The sequence below is a fragment of the Rhinolophus sinicus genome, chromosome 16, assembly GCF_057876585.1.
Source record: "Rhinolophus sinicus isolate RSI-liver-muscle chromosome 16, RSI-T2T, whole genome shotgun sequence".
Lineage (NCBI taxonomy): Eukaryota > Metazoa > Chordata > Mammalia > Chiroptera > Rhinolophidae > Rhinolophus > Rhinolophus sinicus.
Genome location: NC_142516.1, coordinates 100,601,378 through 100,629,161, shown reverse-complemented (window position 1 = coordinate 100,629,161; position 27,784 = coordinate 100,601,378). Strand labels below are relative to the sequence as shown.

Sequence of the window (27,784 nt, the reverse complement as noted above, 5' to 3'; positions counted from 1 at the left end):
ATAATCCAACAATCCCATTTCTGTGTACATATAAAAAAAAATTCAAAGCAGAAACTTAAAGAGATATTTCCACATCCATGTTCACAGTAGCCATTCACAGTAGCCAAGAGGTGGAAGCACCCCAAATGTCTATCAACAGCCAAATGGATAAAGAAAATATGGTATATACATGCAAAGGAATATTATGTAGCCTTAAAAAGGATATCTTGTCAAATGCTGCAACATGGATGAACTTCGAGGACATTATACTAAATGAAATAAGTCAGTCACAAAACAATAAATACTAGTGTACAGTCACAATCATATGATGTCTCTAAAGCAGTCAAAATCATAGAAAAACAAAGTAGAAAGGTGGTTGTCAAAGGCTCAGAGGAGAGGAATTAGTGTTTAATGGGCAGAGTTTCAATTTTGCAAGATAAAAAAATATCTAGAGATCTGTTGTACAACAATTTGAATATACTTAACACTACTGAACTGTATACTTTAAAATGTTTGAGATGGTGAGTTTAATGTTATTGATTATAATCACAATTGAAATAAAATTAAAATTAAGAATTTTAAAAGCTTCATGGAAATAACTACGTCAAAATTAAGGATATCCGTTCAGTGAGGATTAGCTTAAACAAAGTAACTAGCAAAGCAAACTAAGAAATGATATATGAAATTTCTTAAGGATTAATATTGAGAACATACAAAGAACATTTTAAAATCAAAATGAAAAAGACAGGGCGATCTAAGATGGCAGAATAGATAAATATTGTGCTTGCACACTTCCATGAACACATTAAAAATTACAACTAAATTATAGACAAATAAACCTGGAGAATCATTTGAAGTCTAGCCAAACAGAAGTCCTATTGCTAAAAATATAAAGAAGCAGCCACATTGAGACTGGTAAAAGGGGTAGAGATGCGGAACGGGCCCCAAACTTCCCTGTGGTGGTTGAGAATCAGGAGGGATATCTTGGCTGTGGAGATTCTCCCCAAAGGAGTGAGGGCTCCCCAACCTGAAGTACTGGTGTGGGGAAGAGGAGCCCCCACAACATCAGGCTGTGAAATTCAGTGGGGTTTCTGACCATCAGGGTGAAAGAGATGGCTGCAGAAAACCAAAAGGTCCTCTTAAACAACCCGCGCACAGACTTGCTCACTCGCAGGCACTGACCTTGGACTCCCGCGAAGGGACAGTGACTTGGGCAGGGACTCAGAGACATGGGGGGAGGGGGGGCAGACTGAGGTGTGTATCTTCAGAGGAAGGACTGGAGGATAGTCGGCATTTTCCAGGTGAGAGGTCTTCCCTTATAGCCGGCAGGCAGGCACCATCTTTCTTGTGTGGAGCCCGGCCAAATCTGAATCTGATAGGCCTGGTACGCTCCGCAGCTCCATCCTGCTGACTCACTGGGACCCTGCCTTACCCAACTCATGCACCGCCAGAGGCACTTTCTCCACAAGCAGCCAGCCCCACTAGCATTGCACTCTTTCTTGGAAAATTATCAGAGTCCACTGGCCCCAGAAAGGAAGCACCTGGCCTCAGTATGCGCTGAGACTTTTGCTGAGTTGCTCCAGGCTCAGCATTGGCACCAACCCAGAATCTACATTAACATGGTGACTACAACTCTTCCCACTCTATTGACTCCCTGAGACCCTGCCTCAACCAACTTGCATATTGCAAAGGCTGTATCATTGGCTGAACCTTAAGGAAGCCAGCAGGTGGCAGCAGGCCTCCAGCTGTCCTGGTTTTTTGCACAGTTACCACAGGCCTGGTACTGGTGGCATCCATCCTTGGTTCACAGCATGGCCTCTCTGACGTGCCTCCAGGTCCAGCACAGGAAATAAACAACTCCAGATTGCTTTGTAATTCCAACCCAGTAGCCCTCAGCCAGTCACAGGCAGTGTGTGGGAACGCAGTCCAGGAGAGCAGTTTCCAGGCTCTCGGCCTCACATGGAAAGTTGCTGGCTACTGGTTGGCCATCAGCTGTAACCAGTTAGCCAATTAGCCACTGATTAACTGCCATGGTACACTGGTTGGTTGGTTGGCAGACAGAAAAGCGAACGGTGGATTGCAGATCATGTGGATCCTATTTCCTGTGTCTTGCCTGGCCGCCAGCAAGACTAGGGTGCAGGAAGACCCCTTGTTGGGATACTGGCGGATGTTTGCTCCCAGTGTCTCCAGCCCAGCCACCAGCAAGAATATAGCGGTATGACTCCCCTATCTATGGCTCCATTGGTGTTCCTTTTTGGCCTTACCATGTCCTGCGTTCTCATATGGGGAGCAGGATCAGAGTCCCTGCATGACACAGTGACTGTGGGGTCAGAACCCCAAAGTGCAGTTTCCAGGCTCTCGGCCTCACATAGAAAGGTGCTGGCTCAGGTAGTAAATGGCCATTAACTGATTGGATGGCCATCAGCTATGGCTAGTTGGCCGTCAGCTGTAACCTGTGAGCCATTGGCTACTAATATAACTGCTGCGGCTACGCTAGCAGGAAAATGGGGGCTAGCAAGAAGATGGTGGCTGAGCTAACAAGAGCGGATTGCAGTTAGGATGGCTGGTTGCGGACAGTGTGGATCCAGCCTCCAGTGAGAATATACTAGTATGACTCCCCTATCTATGGCTCCATTGGTGTTCCTTTTTGGCCTCACCATATCTTGCGTTCTTATGTGGGGAGCGGGAGCTGAGACCCCACCTGACACCCTGCATGACAAATGGCACAGCAAGCAGGGTCCCCCTCACGACAAATGGCGCAGCGCGCAGGGTGTGATGTCGGCCGAAACTCTCCGGAAGGTAATGGAGCAGTTTGTGGGTATGAACACTCAGTCTGAGGAAGACCAGGAGGAACAGCTGCCGGAGAGTTGGAACCACGTGGAGGGGTGGGAAGACGTGGACAGTTCTCCAACCAGCACAGGCCGGAGAAAGCAAAGGTTGTTGTGGCCCTGTGGGCTGGGAAGGGCTTGCTGAGGCAGCCCGGATGCAGGACTTGTAGTCCCAGGAGGAAACGCTTGCTGAGTCCTCCATGGGAGGTGAGGGTGAGGTCAAGGTCATCCCTCACCCCCAGGACAGCCCTGGAGAATGACTATGGACTATGGGGAATTGCCTTCCATCCCTAATTTAATGGACCGCTTGACTGTTTGGGAACATACCACCAAGTAGTGGAACTGGCGGATGTTTGCTTTTGTGTCTTGACTGGACGCCATCGAGGATATGTAAGCACCTTGACTGTGAGCCGCTGTTGTTCCAGCATGGTACCCTGAGAGGCCCAGAGAGAGTGGCAGTGCCCTGAGAACCCTGGCTGTGTCCAGGGAGACTGGTGGTACCCTAAGAAGCCCAGGAAGTCTGGCTGTCCCCAGAAGGACTGGTGGTGCCCTGAGAAACCCTGGCTGTGCCCAGAGAGCCTGGCTGTGTCCAGGATATTGCATTCACCTCCAGGCTCCTCGCACAGGGCCCCTCGTGGAAGACACTTGTCGCGTAGATTGTGAGGCGAGAACCTATAGGGGTGGAGTGTGGGGACAGAGCCCCAAAGTGCAGTTTCCAGGCTCTCGGCCTCACATAGAAAGGTGCTGGCTCAGGTAGTAAATGGCCATCAACTGTGATTGGATGGCCATCAGCTGTAACCAGTGAGCCACTGGCCACTAATATAACTGCTGTGGCTATGCTAGCAGGAAAATGGGGGCTAGCAAGAAGATGGTGGCTGAGCTAGCAAGAGCGGATTGCAGAGAGGTGGATGCCACCAGAGAGAATATAGCGGTATGACTCCCATACTTATGGCTCTGTGGGTGTTCCTTTTTGGCCTCACCATATCCTGCGTTCTCTTGTGGGGAGCGGGAGCAGAGACCCCGCCAGATGCCCCGCATGACAGTGACTGATCTAGGCCTGCAGCAGGGCTCTTCCCAAGAGGCCCCAGAACCAATGTACTTGGAGGTTGGCTTCAGACCACAGAAAAGCACTGCCCAATTAGCCCCATAGGTGATACACACAAAGAGTGGTCTCAACAGACATCAGAGCCTACTGGGGCAAATACCACACAGTGGCGTAGCCTCCGCACAGCAGCCCATAAGCTGTGGACATAGCCTAATCCCAGAGCCAGTAAGCCTAAGAGTCAATCCTACCCACTGATGTGTCAATAGCAATCAAGGCTCAACTACTACAGGAGGGCACACACAATCCACACAACTCTCCTGGAGCACCCAGCCAGGTAACCAGGGAGACTGTACCACTAGGTCCCAAAGGACACCTACTACATAAGGCCACCGGGCCAAGACTGGGAGACATAGCAGATCTACCTAATACATAGAAACAAACACAGAGAAGCAGTCAAAATGAGGAAACAAAGAAACGTGTCCAAAATGAAAAAACAGGAGAAAAATCCAGAAAAAGAACTAAACAAAATGGAGGCAAGCAACCCACCAGAGACAGAGTTCAAAACAATGGTTATAAAGATACTGAAGGAACTTAGTAAGAACTTCAACAAAGGGACTGCGAGCGTTATAAAACAAAAACAGAAACCAAAAAACATTGAAACCATAAAAACAAAAAATCAGTCAGAAGAGAAGAATACAATAACTGAAATGAAGAATGTATGAGCAGACTAGATGAAGCAGAGGATAGAATTAGTGATTTGGAAGACAAGATAACAGAAACACCCAATCAGAACAGCAAAAGAAAAAAAGAATTTTTAAAAATGAAGATAGTTTAAGAGAACTCTGGGACAACAGCAAATGTAACATTTACATCATAGGGGTAGCAGAAGGAGAAGAGAGAAAGCAAGAGATTGAGAACCTACTTGAGGAAACAATGACTGAAAACTTTCCTAACCTAGCAAAGGAATTAGACATACAAGTCCAGTAAGCACAGAGCATCCCAAACAGGATGAACCCAAACAGGCCCACACCAAGAAACATAATTAAAATGGTGAAGGTTAAAGACAAAGAGCAAAGACAAAAGCAAGAGAAAGGCAACTAGTAAGTTATAAGAGCACTTCCATAAGACTGTCAGCTGATTTCTCAACAGAAACTTTGCAGGCCAGAAGGGATTGGCAGGAAATATTCAATGTGATGAAAAGCAAGGACCTACAGTGAAAATTACTCTATTCAGCAAAGTTATCATTTAAAATCAAAGGACAGGTAAAAATCTTCCCAGACAAGAAAAATCTAAAGGAGTACATCACTACCAAACCATTATTACAAGGAAAGTTAGAGGGACTTCTTTAAGACGGAAACAAAAAAAATCAAAATTATGAATAATAAAGTGGCAATAGCTACATATATATCAACAGTTACTTTCAATGTAAATGGATTAAACACTACTAAAAAGACATAGAAAAGCTGAATAGAAAAGAAAACAGAAACTTTATATATGTTGCCTACAAGAGACAGTTCAGATTGAAAGGCACACACACAGACAGAAAGTAAAGAAATGGAAAAAGATATTTCATGAAAATAGAAATGAAAAAAAAAAAAAGCTGGGGTAGCAGTACTTACACCAAACAAAACAGACTTTAAAACAAAGGCTATAAATAGAGACAATGAAGGACCCAGTAATCCCACTTCAGAGTATTTATCCGAAGAAACCCAAAATGTTACTTCAAGGGGACATGTGCATCCATATGTTCATTGCAGCATTGTTTACAATGGCCAAGATGTGGAGGCAGCCTGGGTGTCCTCCGGTGAAAGAATGGGTGAAGAAGATGTGGTGCATATATACAATGGAATATTGCTTGGCCAGGAAAGGGAATGGGTTTTGCCATCTGTGGTGGCATGAATGAACCTGGAGGGTGTTGTGCTGAGTGGAGTATCAGACAGAAAAAGAGAGATGCAATGTGATTTCTCTTATATGTGGACTCTAAGAACAAAATTAAAAAACAAGACAGAAAGAAACTCATAGATGCAAAAACATTTTGATGGTTGCCAGATGAGAAGGGTGTTGGAGGAGTGGTTGAAAAAAAGGGAAGGGATTAAGAAGTACAAATTGTTTGTTGCAAAGTAGTTATGGGGAGTTAGGGTATAGCGTAAGGAATATAGTCAATAATACTGTAATAACTATGTACGGTGTCAGATAGGTACTGTATTTTTCAGGGTGATAGATGTGTGTGGGTTGGGGGTCAGGGTGAAAAAGGTGAAGGCATTAAGAAGTACAAATTGGGAGTTACAAAATAGTCATGGTGATGTAAAGCATAGGGAATATAGTCAATGATATATGGTAATAACTATGTATAATGCTAGGTGAGTACTAGACTAGTCAGAAAGATCCCTTGTTAAATTATATAAATGTCTAACCACTATGACACCTGAAATTAATATAAAATAATATTGAATGTCAACTGTAATTGATAAATTTAAAAAAGGGGGTAAAGAGGAAGGGGAATAAGAGGTCCAGATTTCTAGGTATAATACAAATAAGTCATGGAGATGTAATGTACAACATAGGGAATATAATCAATAATATTGTGACAGTGTGGTACAGTGTCACATGGTTGCTGGACTTATCATGGTGATCACTTCTTTAGGTATATAAATGTTGAATAACTATGGTGTACCCCTGAAATTAACATAATATTGTATGTTAGCCATATTTTTAATAAAATCTTTTTAAAAAGAAAAAGAGAGGAAGCCCAATGGAAAAGAAAGGTATGAATAAGCAATTTACAGAAACGGAAGCCCTAACGCCATAAACATAAAGGCTTATGAGGGTGATGTTCTTACTTGTTAGTTATCAGAGACATGTGACTCCACAATGAGATACCACTTTATAGCCTCAGAATGAGAAAATTTAGAAAATTGTGCTGGTACAAACTGAGAATAAAAGGAAATAAAAACTCTCATATTTCACAGCCTTTCTTACGAGCAATCTAGTTGTAGAACATATTAAAGTTACTTAATGGAATTATAAAGGCATAAACTCTAGATACAGCAATCCTATTTTGTGATATATATTTTAAAACACATACACACGCGCATGCAGCAACCTCTTAACCAGGTCAGTTCAAGAGCACAAAGCAGGGTGTTCACCAAATTACTGTTCCACGATTTTGTGATTGGGGTAAATGTGGTAAATACTATGGAATAATACACAGAAATTAGAAAGAACAAAATAGATACACAGGTAACAATGTGAATAGATCTTTTTCTTAGTTTATAAATATTGAACATTTTTATTATGTACTTTTCCAAACATACATAAAATAGAAAAAACAGTTCAGTGAACATCCATGCACACACGACTTAGATTCAATAATAGCCATATATGTTTCATGCACACACACATATACACTCTGTTAAATCATTTAAAAATATATTAAGAGACATTATAAAACTTCACTTGTAAATACCTTAGAATGCAAATTTAAAAAGACATTCTTCCATAAAATACAACACTCTTACCACAGCTCATAAAATTAGCAATAATTATCTAATATCATTTAAAATCCAGTTCATATTCAAATTTCCTCAATCCCCAATTCTTTTCAAATCAGAGTCTAATCAAGGAAGTCACACTGTATTTAGCTGCTGGATCTCTTAAGTCACTTTTAATCTAGAATAGTCACTCGCTCCCCACCATTTTTTTTTTATGACAATGACTTTTTAAAGAAACGAGGTCAGTTGTCTTCTATAACACTCCACATTGTGGAGCTGTCTGATCATTTCTTTTATGGTGTCATTCAATTTTTTGTTCTATCCCCTGTATTTCTGGTAAATGGGAAGGTAGATCTTAAAGGTTTGATTAAATTCCAATTACACTTTTTAAACCTGAACACTTCATAGATAAGACAGTGAATTTCATATAGCATCACAAATCAAAAAGCAAGCCTGGCTGTCTGACCAGTGATAACAAAGTTTCACCACAGAGTCTAAGGATCTCTTTATTGGAAAGTATGTATGCTTTTCTTTCCACCACCAACCAACAATTTCATGAGAATTCTAGAGGGATGTAGACAAAACTTTTACCACAGTTTTGGCATCAAAGTGTATTTAATATTGTTTTATATTAACTTTTTCACTTTGTAACATTTCAATTTTTAAATATATGTTTTCCACAAACTATAAAATTTATACAAAGTAAGGTTCATTTTTATAATGATGGTAGCTTACTTCTTAATTAAAATGTTAGCACCTTCCTTCTTTTCTATTTTGTTTGAAACCCATAGAGTAACTGATATGATAGCCAGTCATGCATCAAGAGATTAACGTACATCCCAAAGCATCATCAAGAGAATCTAGACATATGGGAGGTGGTGGGGGAATCACTGGTGGTCTAGAAGGAAAGGAAGGCAGCCAGCATGGCAGGAAGTGTGGTAGTGGCGGTGGTGGTTGGGGGGCGGTGGAGACTGAATTTTAGACCTGGCTTTCCTGGTCCCAGCCTTCATCCTGGCATGGGCGGCGATGGAGGGAGAAAAGGACCCCATGTAGCAGCTTTTGAATTGATGTTATTTGCTTTATTTCCAGGAAACCTGGAGGAGTTCTCATTTTGATCTGTTGAAATTTGGCTTTCCTTTTCATTCTCCTGAGCATTCTGTTCAATATTATTAATAATAGCTAATTCAGAGGTTGGGGAAAGCAGATCAGACAGGTTGGTTCTTCTCTATTTCCGTATCCACTGTAAACCATAACACAAGTTTTTCTCTTAAAATCAGTTGAAGTAATGGTAGCTGGGTAAATTCGGATCACATAGCAGAACATCTGTCATAAATTTTCCACTGCTTCAAATGGTTTGTAGTACTCTTTTTTTTTTTTTTTTTTTTTGGCTTTTATTCTTCTTAGCAGGTGTTCTTTTAGGTGTGCTTTTTGGTTTATCTGAAGCTTCAGAAATGCCACCATTGTTTAGAGCAGGCTTAAGTGAAGCCACAGGTTTATGGCAAGCTTTTATCAATGCTGTATTATCCCAGATGTCAGCGTCATCCCTCTGGCCTGTGCTGCGCCTCCTGGCTGCACCTCCTGGCCAGGGCACGGCCACCACCACCTCGTCCTCTCATTGCCACTGCGAGACGACTGCCAGTGCAAATAGATCTTTAAAACATAATGTTGAGTTAAAAAAAAAAAATAGATAGAATGCGATTTATAACCCAATGCCATTTAAGAAATACACATATAACACCACGTATTTTGTAAGGCTCTTAAGAACATATATAAAATATTGGATAGGATGGAGGAGTTGAGATAAGTAAGAGAATAGAAAAAGAATAAATGACAAATGCAAAGCATAAAATGTAGTGAGGAAAGAGGAAAGTAGATAAAGAAGTATAAAAGTATAATATAAAATAAAAGTTTGCATGCCCTGCAGTAACCAATAATAACAACGAGCTGAGATCCTCAGGAGAATGATTTCTTTAACAAGGAAAGGGTAGGAGCGACATTCGGACCACCATAAGACAAAGAGAGCTTATAGGATATATAAGGCCCAGAACTACAACTGTTAACCGGCAAGCAATCAGGAACTGATAAATCTCTAGGAACCAATTACTGTCTCTGTTTCTCAAGTCATCTCTCTTCTGGCTTTCAATTTGCTGAGTTCTCTCCCATTAGACTACTGTCTTATCCAGTCCTTCATTTTGTATTGTTTTTACTTCTTCATAGTATCAGCTTTTTCATCCTCACTTTAGTTTTGACATGATGGAACATTGCATAAACTCTACATCTGTTTTCTCCATGCGTTCCTCACGCTATTCCCTAGCTCCCCCATGGGCAGCCTTCCCACTACTATCTCATGCCTTCACATTTCCTACTTCAAATACATCTGTACCCAGTTTAGCATTAGAGATAATACTCCTGGAAATAGGAGGACTGCATAAGCACTGCTCAGGGTCATTATAACTTTGTCCCTGTGGGATTCATTCTTAACTACAACAACATACCATTTGAAGTTCATTAGATGACATTCACATTCTCCTTGTTCTTTAGAATTATTCTAATGATGGCTTTAGGCTAGTGGGTATTTCAGGTACTTGGAGTCACACAGTACAAATGGCTGCCTAGACTTGCACTTTCAATAGAGCTCATGATTAAGACAATTGTTTGGAAATGCATTGAATTTATAGACTAATTTGGAAAGAGTTGATAACTTTAGTTTTAAGTTACTCTGTATATGTATAGCTAGATAGATAAATAGATAGGTAGATGATAGATCAGATAGATAGATAGATAGATAGATAGATAGATAGATAGATAGATAGATAGATACTGTGTGTCGTGCGGGGCAGCCTACAGGGTCTCTGGTCCCGCTCCCCACATAAGAATGCAGGATGTGGTGAGGCCAAAAAGGAACACCCACGGAGCCATAGGTAGGGGAGTCATACCATTATAGTCTCACTGGAGGCTGGATACACATGACATGTGACCTGCTGTCTGCTTTTCTGCCTGCCAACCGACTGACTCCACTCTCCATCGCAGCCACGGGCAGTTATATCAGTGGCCAATTGGCTAACTGGCTACAGCTGATGGTCAACTAGCCACAGCCGACGGCCATCTACTACCCGAGCCAGCACCTTTCCACATGAGGCCGAGAGCCTGAAAACTGGTCTCTGGGGCTCTGTCCCCACACTGTGTTTCCCCGAAAATAAGACCTAGACAGAGCATCAGCTCTAATGCATCTTTTGGAGCAAAAATTAATATCAGACCTGATGATGATATGATATATGATATGATATGATACTCAGTCTTATAATAAAATAAGACTGGGTCTTATATTAATTTTTGCTCCAAAAGACTCATTAGAGTTGATGGTCCAGCTAGGTCTTATTTTTGGGGAAACACGGTGAATAGATAGATAGACAGATAGATAGGCATGTATCTTCATTTATTTAGGTATTTTCTATGTCTTTCAATGAAGGTTCAAGACTTGTCTTGTTCATTCATTATTAGGTTAATTCCTATATAATGTAGAGTTGTTTTCCTTCACAAATGACTTATATTCTATTGTACTTTTTGTTTATTTTTGCTAAGCATAGAAAAAATATTGATTTTTATAAGTCGTGAATCTTATTTCTGAGTGAATTCTCCTTCTGTTTCTCTAGATAATTCCTCTAATAAGACATAGTCTCCATCATCATTTTGTTCTTTTTCATTTTGAGTCTTTACACTGGTTCTTTTTTATATTATTATTCATCTTTGAAAGTGCTCAGCCATTTAGTTTAAAAAAAAATAGTAGAGAGTCTTTGATTTGGGTTTTTGCTAACCAAATGCTATTGCCTTAGCCCTAAATTTTTGACATGAAACATGGTGGTGTGACTCATAGAACTGTCATTAAATCCCAACTCTTTGTGTTGTGATCCAGTTTCCCTGCTTCCCCACCCTCTCTCTCCTCATTTGCCCTCTAGAAAGCAACACTGTAGTTAACTGAAATGTCACATCATTAAACTTCCAGACAAAATGGTAGCCTGAACAGATACATACACTCTCCTTCCCTGCATCATCTTTGACAACTAGAAATATTGGGTCAATGTGTTTTAATTCAAACTACGTGTATCTTTTTAAATACAGTATTCTGATTTTACATCGTAAGTGTGATATTGTCTAACAACAAGAATAATGAAAAGAAATATTTAAACTTTTCTCGTTTAAGATTACTGTTAACAATAACATCAGTATTATAATTTGCAACTACTCTATGTACCTTGAATGATAAAGCAACAATTAAATATATTAAGATTTTAGGAACTGTTTTACTTAGGATTCTTCCAGAAGCAGGCCCTGAGACAGGAATTAAAGTGAGAATAGTTTAGTTGGAAAGCACAAATAACACTGTGCTTGATAGGGAAAGGAAGGCAGCCTATAGGGTGGTGCTATTAAACCAGCTACCATAGTGAGAAATTAAAGCTTAATCCCACAAGGAAACTCTGAGAATGCATGCAAAACATATGCCTCAGAACTCGCCAGCTCTATGAAGAAAGGAGCTCAAGTTTTTATATACCTGCTTACAGTGATGGAGAGCTGCCCTCTAGGGATTGTTCATTCATTAGCATTTCCAGTCTGTCATATGTACAGGCAGTTTCCTACAGTTTCAGGAAAAAGGAGCAGATACTGGCAGTTATAAAGGAGCAAGATTTCCCAGAGATACAGATTGGGAACAGCCTGTATCTGCTGCAGTCCATCCGTGGCATTAACCAGATGCCCTCTGTCCCATGCTGAGTTCATTTCACCTAATTATTGTTCTTCAAAGTGGTAAACAATCACAATTTTTATTTAAAAAGGAAATAAACTTACAACGGGGTTAATATCAATGCGAGCTACCGTCTTGGCTGGCTGTTGCAGACGGTCCCAAGGCTACAACTGATATTCGCCGTCTCCCTTTTCTAACACACATTATAGATTCTCCTCACTTTTGGACAGCACTTGTGCCCATCTAAGTGGGTTGCTCAGTGGGGTAACCCAGACCTTCCAACCTCAGAAGTCTGCACCTCTGATTACCTTTATCTTGTCAGGATGCTGTTCTTGCACTTCCCTATTCATGGTAATCATTGGCTTTGAAGGAAGTAAGAGGCACCAGTAAATCTCCTAGTTCCAGATAGGTGTCCCTATTTGGTAGCTGTCCCTATTTGGTAGCAGAAATCCTACCTTCTCACAATAATCAAGGTCAAATTACTCCTGTCAATATACTAACCACCGCCCCCCTTCTTTTTTCTTCCAGTCTATTTCTGTGTAAAAAAACAAAAACAAAAACCTATTAAGGGTAGTTTGAACAGTGGTTGCCTTCTTCTTTCTGTCCTATACCTAATGATAATGATGAAACATCTTTTTATGCCTTGGCAAATGTCATACTACTTTCTAACTTTGAATCAGCTTCCAGCATTTTATCCCTTCCACGTTCAATGTGGCGAACTATCTCTGAGAATTCCATGAATGTACAGTTTCTCACTTGCATCCTTCTTTCTGCGATATCTTCGTCCTTTCTGTCATGACCATTTTTCCCATTAATGTCAATAAGGTTGTCTTCACTAAGTTCCTCTGATTAGAGTCTCTTAAACAGCAGTAGTGTCAATATTTCCACAATCAGCTATTTCTTCTTTAACCCCGTGTACGTTCAATTAGAATTTCACTTCTAGCATTATCACTTTTTGTTCCTTTTCTATAGTTTAATTTTTTGGTGGCCAATTTCCCCTTTCAATTATTTTTGTAAAATGTTACATGGCTTTCTCACTGGGACACAAAGAGACAACACAACTATACATTTTCCATCTGTGTATAAACTGAATAACAAATGTTCAGTGACCAATTACCTACAGACTTTGAATAAAGTGACATAATTGGTCATTGATCATAATGTGCATGTGTTATTTATATAGGGATCTGTGCATTGAAGAGCCAGCAGCAAAGTTTGCACTTTATGTGGTTACAGTTAATATGTCTTGGTAACTGAAATTTGAACTTTATTGTTGGAGCACTGGTACTATTTAGCTGAACTGTGGTAACCAAAATTCATGCATATCAGAACCAACTAAAGCAAGGACTGTAAATCCATTCTAACATACCTAGGTCCCTGAGCCTTTTGACTATTCCCTCAATACTTTGCCAAAGCAGTTCCAGCATCTCCACCATCCAAGCAGAAGATTATAACTGACTCCTGGTCTCCTTGCCCCACATCAAATCCTAAGTCATGTGAGAGTACTCACATCAGTAAACCCTATTTACATTCAATTAGAATTTCACTTCTAGCATTATCACTTTCTTTTTCCTTTTCTATAGTTTAGTTTTCTATACTATAGTTTAATTTTTTGGTGGCCAATTTCCCCTTTCAATTATTTTTGTAAAATGTTACATGGCTTTCTCACTGGGACACAAAGAGACAACGCAACTATACATTTTCCATCTATGTATAATCTGAATAACAAATGTTATTAACCGCCCTATTTTGTAAGTCCCGACGCAGCACTCTCACAATTGAATTCTAGGCACACTTTCTTGGTTCCTGACAATATATTATAGATAGTCCTGCAACTCCTCTGGTGAACAATCCCTTTCCTAACAAATCCGAGATAGTGCTTGCCTAGTTGGGTCATGCTGAGGTAGAGCCTAGTTGTGGGCCTCAATACCACAGGGAGAAAATCTTGAGGTAAGTATACTTGCAAGCATATTACCTTACAAAACATCTGCCTCAGGTGAGGAAGGATTGGGTGGGGAGGTGATTGCTATCATCTAGTAAGACAAGTTATCAACTTCTACAGGCCTAGGAGTTCAGGGAGATCTTGGGGAAATTCACTGGGTTACTTCTGCAAGTCCAAGAGTTCATGAAGATCTTCAAGGAGTTGAAGATTCTCGAGTCAATCCATTCTAGATATCAGGGCCCCACTCTTTTCTGGCTCCTAATTTTAAAAAGAGACTTGCCAGAGCTGTTACAATTCTTTGTATTTCTACTACTCTCACAGTCAGATCCTGGATCTAATTTTCAGCATAATCTGTAATCTAGTTTTAGAAGATGAGAGCTTCCTTAAATATTGCCAGAGAGATTTTCTGGCTTTCACACAATTCCCATGGTTCATGACTGGCTAGTTTGAGTGTGTGGTTCTCTTTCTTCAGCACGTTCATGTCATTTAACAGTAAGTGATCAAATCCATAGTCCTGATAATTACCAATGCCACCATCTCTCAAATTCTGGAGATACCACATAAAATGGTGCACCACCCTTCAGCTCATCCCATCCCAATTCAGCACAGTAAGAGTCTTAGTGATTGTAACGCTGTTCCATGCCAGAGCTTATCACCACCCACTTATTACTAGCAATGGGATCTTTCTGCAAACTGGATGTCAAATAATTCTAGAATTCAACCAGAAGATCTGCTTTCTAGAACAACTTGTGCTATCAATTGCCTAAGTTTAAGGTTCTGCAACCCCAAAGCAGACCCAGAGAAAATAATCAAATACAAATATTTATTTGGGAGTAGCAGTAAACAATGGAGGGGAAGGCTGATGGGGGATAGGGAAAAGAAGACAGTCAATGAAGAGTGCATTATGAAACTAAATATTACAGTAGGCAACTGGAGTTTAATCCCTTGGGGAATATCTGGGAATTTATGTAAAATGCATGCCTCAGAATTATCCTGAGGGCCAAAGAAGCTGGAACATTATATACCAATATCTCTCAGTCATTTGTTGAGAACAGCACCCGGGAGTTGTTAATCCCTCAGTATGTACAACCTGTCAGGCTCACAAGGAAAGTATGGAGAGCCCTCATCCAATACTGGTAGTTGAAGTCAGCCAGAAAGCATAGTGGAAAGACTTCAGGAATCTGAACAAGGCAATACAGCATCTGCTATACCAGACGTCCCTGGTCCTCAGAAAAACAAACTCTTGAACCCTGGTGCAGAGTGGAATTAAAAAATAGTCTCCCCATGAGTCTGGATATAGAAAATTCCGTGAATCATCAGATCACCAAAGAAGGGGGAACATTAGACTGGTGTTATGGCCTGACTTGTGTTCCCTCAAAATTACATGTTGAAGCCATAACCCCCAGTCCCTCAGAATGTGTCTATATTTGGAAATAGGGCCTTTAAAGTGATGATTAAGTTTAAAGAAAGCTGTCAGGGTGGGCTCTAATGCAATCTCACTGGTGTCCTTATGAGAGGAGGCGATTTGGACACACAGTGAGACACCAGGGGCACAAGTACAGGGAAGAAAGACAACGTGAGGAACAGCGCAAAAGCAGCCATCTGCAAGCCAAGGAGAGAGGCCTCCAAAAAAACCAAAACTGTCAACAACTTGATCTTTGACCTTTTGCCTCCAAAACTGTGAGAAAAATATATTTGTATTATTTAAAGCACCCAGTTTGTGGTAGTTTTCCTGGCAGCCCTAGCAAACTGGGATGGCTCCAGGGACGTCATCCCTGTGGATGCAGAATCACAAGAAAAGGACCCTTCCATCAGGCAACTCTATCCTAACCAAGCACTTCTTCCACAAGTGCAATACAGAACTTGTCTTGGAGCTCCTTGCCCTGCCAGACTCTCAGGACCACAGTACTTGTAAGGCTCATTATGCCTTTAATAATACAGAAGTCCATCTTCATAAATGGAATCCAGTCGAAATGACACCACAGATAATCTTGGTCCTTTAAGTATGTCTGATTCACTGCTCCTACATGAACAGAACACAGCTGGCCCAGACTCTGGTCTTCCACTGCATCCTTCAGTCAGAAGTTAGATGCTGCAGAGGATGCCAGGGGACAACTCCTGAAAAGAGGCCTTCCTGTCCCTCTTTCTCCCCTGGAAAGCTACTACAGACCCTCCCAAGAACCATTTCCACCAAGTGATTTCCCTACTGTAGCACACCTTCCACTGGCAACAAGAAATGTCTCTCCACCACGCACTGTATTTTGTCTTCCATCCTACAACCTTAAAAAAGAAGTGAGTCACTTTCAGAGTTGATCCAGCCTTCCAGTAAGATCCAGGACCACAGGAAAACGTTCTTTTCTGTCTCAGCTAAGGTAATTTTGATTTGTTTCTTTTAGTTTTATTGCTGCTAGTTAAGTGAATATACAATGGCTCAAATGGAAACTTGATAGAAGTATAATTCTTAAGATAGTGATTATTGTAATTGGAATCCGATGTCACTTCCACTTTTTATTGTAAATAGTATACATATAGTAAATCTGCTGTTTTTATCAAGTCCAATAAAATAATTCAAACACACAGCGAGAATGTTTTGTCTTCTAAAATATTTTTAATTAATTAATTAATTAATTTTTAATTTTTTCTCTTTTAATTTTATTGCTATTAGTTAAATGACTGTATAATAGCTCAAGTTGAAACTTAATAGATTTATAACTCTTAAAGGTAATGCTTTATAAATGTACATTCTATAAATGTAAATCTTATAAATTATTTCCATTTTATAAGTTTAATTGGAATCCAATTCCAAATGTTTATATTTAAGGCTTAGATAATGTTACTTTAGTATTTTCTCATTGCTATTAACAAGTCTTCTTATTAATCCAGAAACACATCATCTAGTTTCGGTGCTATAGTCAAGTAATTATACAACTGTTCTAGTAGAAGCTTAGTAGAATTATAATTCTTAGGATACTGTTTTATAACAATAAAAGTTGTACGTTTTGTTTATTTAATAGTGAATTTTGTGAGTCAGTGGTTTTATTTTCTTCTATTTTAAATAGTGGAAGTATAGTATTTTGATTGTTGCTGTTTGTATTAGCTTCCTGTAGCTGCTATTAAAAATGACCACAAACTACAACAAATTTATTTTCTCTCTGTTCTGGAGGCTGGAAGGCCCAAATCAAAGTGTCAGCAAAGTCACACTTCATTTGGAGGCTCTGGGGAGAATCTTTCCTTGCCTCGTCCACCTTCTGGTGGCAGCTAACATCCCCTGACTTCCTTGGCTTATGGCCACATCACTCCATTCTCTGCCTATCTTCACACTGCCTTCTCGTCTGTGTGTGCCTTCTCTTCTATGTGTCTATCTTGTCATTGGATTTAAAATCCATCCAGGTAATATAGGATTATCTGTTCATCTCAAGATCCTTAATTATACCTACCAAGTCCCTTTTTCCAAAAATGGTAACATTCACAGGTTCCAGGACATCGGATATAGACATACCTTTTTAGGGGAGCCATTCAACCCACTACAGTATTTTTCAAGTCCCCCATAATGTGAACTGTAGTGAGACTTTTACATGAGTAGTCTAGAAAGTGGAGACATTTGAACCTCAAAGTCTATTTCTGTATACCAAGAGTTGTATTTATTCTGGTTGTTAGATGACTATATTTACCTTTAAAAATAGTTATTATTCTTTGAAAAAATAAGATAGACTAACATTTGTGAAATGAAAAGATAGTAGAGTTGGAAGTCAAAGTATATTTATTTTTTTAAATGTTTGCGTGGATTAAGGACTAAAAAGATGCACACTAAAATGTAAACAGTGGTGCTGGAAGGAGAGAGGGAATTGGAGGATGCGGAAGGATGAAGTGGGAATTTTATATTCCTTCTTTGTACACATTTGCATTAAAGTGCACACACAGTAAAAAAATAAACATACATAAAGAGAAAAAGAGATAGAAATTCAGAATGGCAGAGAGAAAATAAGTACAGGAAGTTGAAAGTTGGTTCAGAAACCACTCTCTAAACTACAAATGCCCCCATGACAGTCCTCTTCTGTGTGGCCCAGGAGCTTCCCCCAGCCAGAGGCAGAACTTCAAAGTAAAGTCCCTACAGATGGAGCGGACTGGAAAGAGAGACCATATTCTGTGAAAATGAACTTCATCTACTTCACGACTTGTCCCAGGGCTTGGGTTAAACTATGGGTACATTCTAATTTTCACAAAGTCTGTTATTCTGGGCCTTAAAGATAAACATTTTGAACTGGATCCCAAATTAAACTCATAAAATGCAAAAAGACCTGATTCATACACTCAAGTCACACACACACACACACACACACACACACACACACAGCATATATGTTTATGAGACTAAGAATTATTATATTAATCATTAATATGTGTTCAGGGAATAGTTGTAAGAAAACAAAATTCTAGCCAGAACTATGAGTTATGTTCCTTTAGGATTTAGGAATAGAGTGAAGATGTGCATTTTTCCATAACATTTCTCTATTCTTTTAAAACACTTGAAGCATTAGCTGAGCACTAACATGAGAATGTCTGACAGAAAAAAATATTCTACAACTATTTAAAATGTCTTCAGGAGCACAGATTGAATTTCTTCTGATGCATCAAAGTTTGAAATAGGTGAATCTAGCAATGTTACTTTTTCTTTCTTCCAAGAATATCCTTCATGGTTAAATATGTTTTTCCAACTTGTGCTCTAAGCAAACATTCCTTTTCACAGTCCTTCTTCTAAAAAGAATCCATTAAAAGCCTTTATACCATAAAGGTCCAGTCTACATCTTAACTTTTATAAGTCAGATTTTCATGAATACACATAAGGAATTTTGTCAACAGATAAATTATGATGGCTAATGAAAAGTGTCATGTTTTTGGAAGAAAATTTAAAACTGAAGCTGTGTATATCTTATATGGACATCAAGAATCCATAATGTTTTTTTCTTAATAATTGATGTTTATTTTTGTTTCTGTTCATTGCCAGAATTTTTTTTGCCACTAACCAGTATACAAGGAGCCAGGTCATTTCCCCAGAAATATGATTACATTAGTCACTCATTAAATCTTGAATTACTTTTGTTCCAAAGTTTTCTAAGGAACTCATATGATCATCTCTAGATCTAGGGAAGTTAGTCACAAGTCCTAAAGGAATTCACGTTTGCTGAACCAAAAAGAAAAAAAATCAGTAACAGCAAATAGGCTGAAGAAATTTTAACAAAAAGCTTTCCCAACCTATGATAAACATGAATATTTCTACTACAGAATAAATAACCAAAACCTATATTTATAACATCTTATGTAGGATGATCTGTAAATCTCAAGATTAGTATAAATCAGTGATTTACTTGAAGCAGCACAGCTCTAGGTCTAATAGCCACTGGGGTGAGTCTTCAACAAAGGTCACTTTCATTTCACAGACCTGAACTACAGTTCTAAGGTATCTCTGATAAAGTGCTATGCTGCTGGAAATAAGGTCTTTCAAGTAAGGTCTCAAATGACAGTTCTCGTCTCACTGACACGTTGCATTCGCCCTTTTCTCCCATCATATTTGAATCAAAAGCAGCCAAAATTAGGAGATAAATAGTCATGTTGTTGAATATTCATTAGCTCCATCCTTGCCAGCCCTCTCAATGGTATAGTCTATATGTTACTTGTTCCAGAGATCATATAGACAGGAAAAGTACACAGGTAATTGTTAGACTCCAACCCCACAGAAATCTACCATTCCCACCCCAAAAACCAGTACCAGAAAATCCATTTACCATGTTTCCCTGAAAATAAGACCTACCCTGAAAATAAGCCCCAGTTAAGATTGTCAGCCAGACAGACGCATTTAGTACCTTATGACGATGTTCCAGAAGATGACATGACTGTATTTGAATAAATGTAAATTGTTCTGAATAAAAAACTAAGACATCCCCTGAAAATATGTCCTAATGCTTCTTTTGGAGCAAAAATTAATATAAGACTCTGGCTTATTTTCGGGCAAACATTGGTAGCTCCACACACAGAGAATAGGATTCAGAATCAGTTCACCCACTGCATTACCAGATCAATTTTCTATCATACTTTTCTTCCTAAAATTTCAAAATTGCCTTTAATTAATTAAAAGTATTAATTAATTCCTACCTTTAATTCCCAGAAATGAACTCTAAACATAATAAAAACAAAACTTTGTTTCATAAAGAAATAAGACTAGCCTTGTCCCCAGTTTGTGTAGTTGTCAGCAGCAAGTTTAGAACTAAAAGGTGCCATGGGAAATTAGAGCAACAGTAAAAGGAAGTCAAAGCAACTTTCAACATACTTGATGGACTCTTAAGTCATGTTACTCATAAGCAGTGAAGAGTCAATGGAATTCAGAAAATCCTTGTAACTTTGAGTTTTGTTTTCATCACTGTGCTATGGAGAAGAGAGTTTTGTTTTCACTGAGTTCTGGCCTCACTAGAATGTGTTTAATTTCTTTCTAGCAGTGGTAAATGACAATGAAAATCTAAACCCTGCCTTGGAGGACTCTTAACTTCTAGTTTTCACTGTAACATATAAATCTTACAAAATAAACTGTGCTACAGTGTATTCCAGCTAGCCTTAGTTGCCTCAAGAAGCCACAACAGCTGTGTGAACTCCTTAATAAATTTGCCCCATTTGGTAGAAGGAGAGGTTAAAGGCTACAATAAACAATGCGGAGGGCTGGTGTGGCTAGAGGAATTTTGTTCCCTGCACGAAACACGAAGGCCCAGATGTCCAGTTGCCCAATACACCATTCCCCACCTAGTCCACACAGTTCTTATAAAGACTTTGCTGAAACAGTCTATATTCATCTTGAGAACAGACAACACAGAAAAGAAGACTATGGATCTTTTCAAGATTTGGATTACAAAGCACAATCGGTAACCACAAGATTGCCCTGAGGATCCGAAAGTCAATTTGGGGAATATAATCAATAATGTTGTAAAGATTTTCTAGGGTATCCGATGGACACTTGTCTTATCAAGGAGACCACTTCAGGGATGCTGTAGATGCCTGATCACTGCACTGTACACCTGAAGCTGAAGCTGAACAATAATGAACTATAATTTTATATATAGTCACAAGAAGTGGAGTACAGCATAAGGAATAGAGACAGTGGAAATGTAATGGTTATATGCGATATCAGAGGGGTAGTAGATTCGGGGAGGGAGGTTATCACATTGCAAAGGGTATAAATGATAAATGTCTAACTACCACAGTGTTTTGCACACATGAAACTAATAAAAAAAATTTTTAGACACTAAAAAATGATTTGAGTTTGATAACTCAGGGCAATTTGCCCTTGAAGAGCAAAATTATCTCTGTATTTATGATATGGAATAACACATTAAGATACTTAGGAAATGAGGAAAATGCTAGGACCTTGGAAGGTTTTTTTAATAGAAAAAGATAAAGTCTGTTTTTATAGCTTAATTTTTGCCCTTTCTCACATCTTTTCAAGCAGTTGGCTTACAATGAATTTTCCCCAAAGAATTATACTTATCTAAGAAAACCATCTGAATTCCATTAGTGAGGCAAGCCCCAACAAAGATTAAGACAACCAACTGACATCAGGATATCATATGCTATGAAGGAAAGGGAATAAAATTCACATTGACCCAGAGAATCATAATACACATCCATTATATACTGTTTAAGTTGAATACTGCAAGGAAAAGTTACAGAGTAACAATTTTATGTAAAATACAGGTTATTAGCCCAGTATTCAGTCTTGTCAAGTGAGTATACGAGTATATTACAGGAGAGTTAACAGAGAAATAAATGGCTAATAAAACTTCCATTTCTTGTAGTTTTAAAAATTAAAATGAATTGTCAAAAGGCTGCTTTTCATCCTGTGTAGAATATATCTGTATGATAATTTATGAATGAACACTCATTATTCAGATTTAGAGCCCTTTCTGCATCAGCATCAGATTCACACCAACCAAATGCCTCAGTGAATGCTTTTTTCTCAATACTCTATACCAGGAGTTCACAAATTAGGCCCTGCCCCAGCCTGTTTTTGTAAATAAAGTTTTAATGGAAAACAGTCATGTCTATTCAGTTATATATTTTTATGGTTGCTTTTGAGCACAGATTAATAGTTGCAATAGAGACTTTATAGTCCAGGAAGCCTAAATGAATTACTAACCCCCTACTTTAACAAAAAGTTTGCCTACTGCTGTTCTATACCCATTCTACCTTCCTTTTCTCTCCCAATTTGACTCTCATTTTCTATTGAAATACATATTTCTAACACCTTATTTATTATAAACCCTGATGATCATTCATTATACTTTCAGGTTTTGGCTTGGAAAAGACTTTTAGTAGATTATAGTTCTTTCCAAGGAACTATAAATTGCTGTTAGCTTCCATAACATAGGCCTTACTCTTTATTCTCCACCAATTTTACATTTACCCACTTGCACTTTCCTGGTGCAGCCATATAGGGTCATGCAGGTTATCAGTTGCACAAAAGAACCCAGCAAAGGGGATGAGGCCAAAAGCAGCTTGTTTACCATGTGACAAGCCATAACCCTTGGCACAAGGTCACATCCCTCCAAAAGAAAGGGCACTTTTATTTTAAATTGTGTTGACCTAAAAAAATAAATAAACAAACAAACAAAAAACACCAGTTCAAGAGACAAAGCATTTATTTGGGATCTAGGAATTGCAATTCAGGGGACACAGATTAAGAAAGATACTCAAATAATGTCCCAGTTACAAGAGAGGGAATTGGGGTTTTTTAATGGAAAAAAGAGGAAGATGAGGTAAGTTGTTTTTAAGAATTCATTGTTGCTGACAAGCAAAGCTAGTTTTGTAGTTCATCAATTGGTCAGGTGAAGTCGTCAATAGGAAAAAGTTGAATTTTACCAGTTCTTTCAACAAGATATTCTTGTTTTCACTGACTTTTTGGAATGTTGATGGTTTGGCCCAGTTCAAATGTTCGGCAAACAGGACATGCAAGGCAGTTCCTCTGGAGGAGATGTAGGAAAGGCGGAGCAAATAATGGTTAAAGGGAAGAAGAGAGGTTCTCATGGAAAATTAGGAGGAAAGTGAACGATGAGAATTAAAAGAAAGGTTTGGCTATGAAAAGAAGAGCTTGGATAAGGGGTGTGAAAGGAAGTTTGAGATGACAAACATGAGTTAAAGAGAAAAGAAAAATGAGAAATGGAACCATAGTTGTGACTAGCTAACAAGTAATTAAAGAAATTGTTTTATTTTGTCTTAAAATATACAATTACCCCCAACATAAAATGCATGATAGCAGAGCTGAAAGAATTTCTGTAGAGATCAATGTTAGAATTCAAGGATTTAAATATTTAAATATTCATAATAGGAAATTAAAATAAAGAATAATGCATAAAACTAAATTTGCATTTTGTGTTTTTCTCAAGAAATCTTTAATGTTATACATTTGGATTCTTTATATAATTTAACTCTCTTGAAATAAATACATTATAATTCTGATTATTCAAAGTATTATATTGACTTACTAAAAGATTTTGAAACTTATTTATGGGTAACCAGTTAGAAAGTGAAACGTTTGAAAAAAAAAAAAAAGGAATTAACCCGAAGCAATTCTACACTACACATTACAAAGTGATTATCTGACTCATATACTTGGGTTTGCTTTAAGTCAAAACATGAAGTGTTTCCTGAAGTGACTAATAAATTAGATGACTATTCTAAACCCCATGTTGATAGAAATATTAATGATAAAAAATAGTGAACACAAATACACCCAACAATTTGCAGAGAAATTTTATGGGGAGAATTCCCTTTCTTTAACACATTCCTAGATTTTGCAAGGTTTGAAGTGGGCCTCTCCTAAAAAAACCACCTTTCTTTTACAGGGGGCTCTCCTCTAAAATATGTCTCCTCACCATTGAAATCATACAATACTGTATATGACCTGAATAGAGTGATGACATTTCAAGACCAATCTTAGCATGATATCACATCCAAGAGAATTAAAAGTTGGACAAAAAAAAAAAAAAAGTTGGACAAAAGTTGTATTGTTTTTGGTTTTGTCTTGAATGTTTTGTTGTTGTTTTTTTGGTTTTTTGCTGCACAACAAATTATAACAAACTTAGCAGCCTAAGGCAACACCTATTGAGAGCATTTCACTCCAAAGTAGCAGAATATACAAGATTGTACAATTAAGTTTGCAACTCATCCTAGAAAAAGTGCTACCTACCTCACTGCTGAGTATCACTACAGTCACCTTCCAAGTACTCCCCATTGGGAAGATATGCACCAATGCCAGCACCTAGTCCACCCATCAAAACAATTTTGGAACTCTTTTTCTGGAATGGCCATCAGAGCTGTCGTCGTATTATCCTTGATGTCCTGAATGTCATCAAAATGTCTTTCAATATTTCAATATTTCCTTTATATTCAAGTAAAGAAAGAAGTCATTGGGGGCCAGATCAGGTGAGAAAGGGGTGTGTTCCGATACAGTTATTTGTTTACTGACTAAAAACTCCCTCACAGACAGTGCCCTGTGAGCGGGTGCATTGTCATGATGCAAGAGCCATGAGTTGTTGGCGAAAATTTCAGGTCGTCTAACTTTTTCATGCAGCCTTTTCAGCACTTCCAAATAGTAAATTTGGTTAAGTATCTGCCCAGTTGGTACAAATTCATAATGAATAATCCATCTGATATCAAAAAAGGTTAGCAACATCATTGCAACAAGTTCGAAAACTTAATTGTCAGGCCTCATACAATGGAATATTACTCAGCCATAAAAAGAATGAAAACTTGCCATCTGCAACAACATGGATGAACCTAGAGGGTATTATGCTGAGTGAAATAAGTCAGACTGAGAAAGACAACTACCATATGATCTCCCTTATATGTGGAATCTAAAGAACAAAATAAATGAACAAACAAAATATAAACAGGCTCATAGGTACAGAGAACAAACTGATGGTTACCAGATGGGAGGGGGTTGGGTTGCTGAGTGAAAAAGGTGAAAAGATTAATAAATAAAAATTGGTAGTTACAAAATAGTCATGGAGATGTAAACTGTAGGGAATATAATCAATAATATGGTAATAACTATGAATGGTGCCAGGTGGGTACTAGACTTATCGGGGGATCACTTCCTAAATTATATAAATGTTTAACCACTATGCTTACACTTGAAACTAATATAAAATAATATTGAATGTGAACTGTAATTGAAAAACGTAAAGAGGGGGGAAAAGATCAATAATATTGTGATAGCTTGGTACAGTTATATAAGGGTAGGGGGTCATTGGGAGTTATCTTAGAAATCTGCAGTTTTGTTTTAATTTTATTCATACTGTAGTGTTGGTGATGATGCCATGAAATGTGCCTTCTCATATGACCAGTAACTACCCTGTCATCAATTTCTCAACATAGTAATCACCCACTGACTAAGGCAGTTACCCTCCTGAAAAATACAGTAGTTGGTAAGACTACAGTTGGTAAGATCAGGATCTTACAAAAGAAAGGGACCTGGGGGAGCAATGAAAAAGTCTTTATGTGTTAGGGTCTGATATTCTTTACAAAGGCATCTGTTTCCTAAACCAATGATATTAGTAGACATTAAATTGTTTGAATAAACAATTGTCCTGACTCATCTTTATTTATTCAGGAAACACGGCTGTAGACAATCATGATTTGCTAAGACTTGTAAATTTGATTGTTTAACTTGCTTGTAAAATTTCCCTCTTTTACAAAGGTTTTTGGAACAGCACTTACAGGCTTACAAATCTAAAGTCTTTTGCACTTGCATTTTCCTTTTTGGTATCACAAGTTATATAGTACAATGCTTGTATTGCTCTCTTCCTTAACATTTTATTTTCTGGATCTGATTTCTTTATATCACTGCATATCTTCAGTGCCTATATCTTTAATAAATATTTGTTGAAAGACTGAACAAATAAATTAATAATTGAATGATTAAATATTGAGAGGCTACAGCATAAAGAGATATCTCAACTCTTTCCTAAATCTAAGGGAAAAACAATTATTACCTCATTCTTTTTTAATTAAAAGAGCTGAACTGAACTATATATACATAGAAAGATCATGAATTTTTAGTTAGGACACACTGACATAAAACTATGTTTATTCCAAAACAGCATCTGTCAGTGGAGTAACTTCTCAGGTATAAATGAGGAAGGAGAAGTGTCACGGTTAATTTTATGTGTCAACTTGGCTGGTCCACAGTGCCCAAATATTTGGTAAAACATAAGGGTGTTTTTGTACAAGATTAACATATACATCTGTAGACTTTGAGTAGAGCAGTTTGTCCTGCATCACTTGGGTGGGCCCCATCCAGTCAGTTGAAGGCCTGACTAGAACAAAAGACTGACTTCCCTGAAGCAAGAGGGAACTGTGCCATAACACAGCCTTCAGACTTGAACTGGAATATTAGCTCTTCCCTCAGTCTCCAGCCTGACGACCCACCCTGCAGATTTTGAATTTGCCAGCCTCCATAATTATATGGGTCAATTCCTTAAAGTAAGTCTATCAAAATCTCTCTATCTTTCACACACACACACACACACACACACACACACACACACACACACACCCTTTAGGTTCTGTTTCTCTAGAGAATCCTTACTAATACAGGAAGTCTCAAGGCACAGCTACACTGTCAGAGTGGCAGCCTGCTAAGCTTGGAGCCCTCTTTCCCTCACGACATCCAAGGCTTTGCTCTTGAGCCACAGTCATCACCTATGTTGGATTGTCTCTTGATCAACTTGACATCACAGCCACCCTCTTCAGAGGTCTCCTATGCATCGCAGAAGAGAAACCAGGAACTATGTTGCCAGAATCCCCTCGCTGTGTGGTCACAGGCTAGAGCCCACCAGTGAGAGGCACTTGCAAGAGCTCTAAAAGGCAGGAGACGAGGAGAGGCTGTTACCCTCTGGAGGCCGTAGCAGGCAGCTGCAGGCAGATATGTTCGCCAACAACAGGAGGATCAAAGTAACTCGAGCTTCTTTGAAAATCACTGAAATCACTGCTGCAGGATGAGATCACCAGTGCGGCTCTCCTGCCCTTTGCTCGTGCAGGCCTTCCAACAGTTACATAAGCCTCCATTCCCTGTATCGAAACCTTTCGTCTTCAGAGCACATACAATGCCTTCTGTGTTCTAGCCAGACCATACATCACTGACACATTCTTTGGGAGAGAGAGAAAGGACTCTCTTCATTCTCTCCAATTAAACGTCCTCAGTTGGGGCTACCCTAATATATTAGATAGGGTGTAAATAACTTCGAACTCTAAAGGGATTTTAATCATCTTCCTCCCAGAAAGCCCCATGGCTCCTATGAAAGTGGGTCAACTCTTCATCGTCCTGAGGTCATTAGGAAAGCAGCATGACTCTCTCAGAGCAAGAATGAGGTGACTCCCTCAGCAAAAATATCTCCCACTACACTTCCCTGGAAGAGTCAGTACCAACTTATCTTATACAATCACGATTGAAACTCTAAAACAGTTCTTCCCAGAACAAAGAAGTTAAATTGCTGGTTTCACCTTTAGAAATAAAACTGCTGACAACACTAGAACAAGAGTTTATCCCTCTTAAATATCTGTGGGCACCATATCTGTGTTTAGTTCCATCTCACATGTCCACTACTGTAAGGTAAACCCTAAAATTCACCCTCTTACAGTAGGATAAACCTCAAACTCTTAACCTGATGATGGCTCTTCACCTGGTCCATCGGGCCTCTCCATAACATCTCAGACTAA

The 27,784-nt window shown here is 38.8% G+C and overlaps 1 pseudogene; it reads right to left on the bottom strand.

Moving 5' to 3' along the window:
• Positions 1 to 7,143: 7,143 nt before the first annotated feature.
• Positions 7,144 to 27,133, bottom strand: LOC109449807 (survival of motor neuron protein pseudogene; annotated as a pseudogene).
• Positions 27,134 to 27,784: the final 651 nt, after the last annotated feature.